Here is a 341-nt window from a genome sequence, read left to right on the forward strand (position 1 = left end):
CGCAGTTCCGGATAATCACAGCCAGAGAGGCTCAGGCCCAGAAAAGAAAGTTCCTAACCTGCACATGTAATTTTTTTCCCACGTTCGCATAACTTCCCAAACGTGACGCCCCTCCCCCCCCTTTCCTCCCCCTCTCAGCACGCCTCTTCCGTATCGTGAAAACAAAAGGCGGTCAGGTAGAGGAGGGACCCCTCACTCCCCCTCCCCCTACAGACTTTTGTTGATATAGTCGTCGATTTGTTCGGAAATTCGAATATAAAAAGAAAATATATAAGGTGAGGAAAGAAAACACTATAGGTATGTAGATAGTGTAGACATACGTGACAGCTGTTTGTCAAGGT

The sequence above is a fragment of the Penaeus monodon genome, chromosome 34, assembly GCF_015228065.2.
Source record: "Penaeus monodon isolate SGIC_2016 chromosome 34, NSTDA_Pmon_1, whole genome shotgun sequence".
Lineage (NCBI taxonomy): Eukaryota > Metazoa > Arthropoda > Malacostraca > Decapoda > Penaeidae > Penaeus > Penaeus monodon.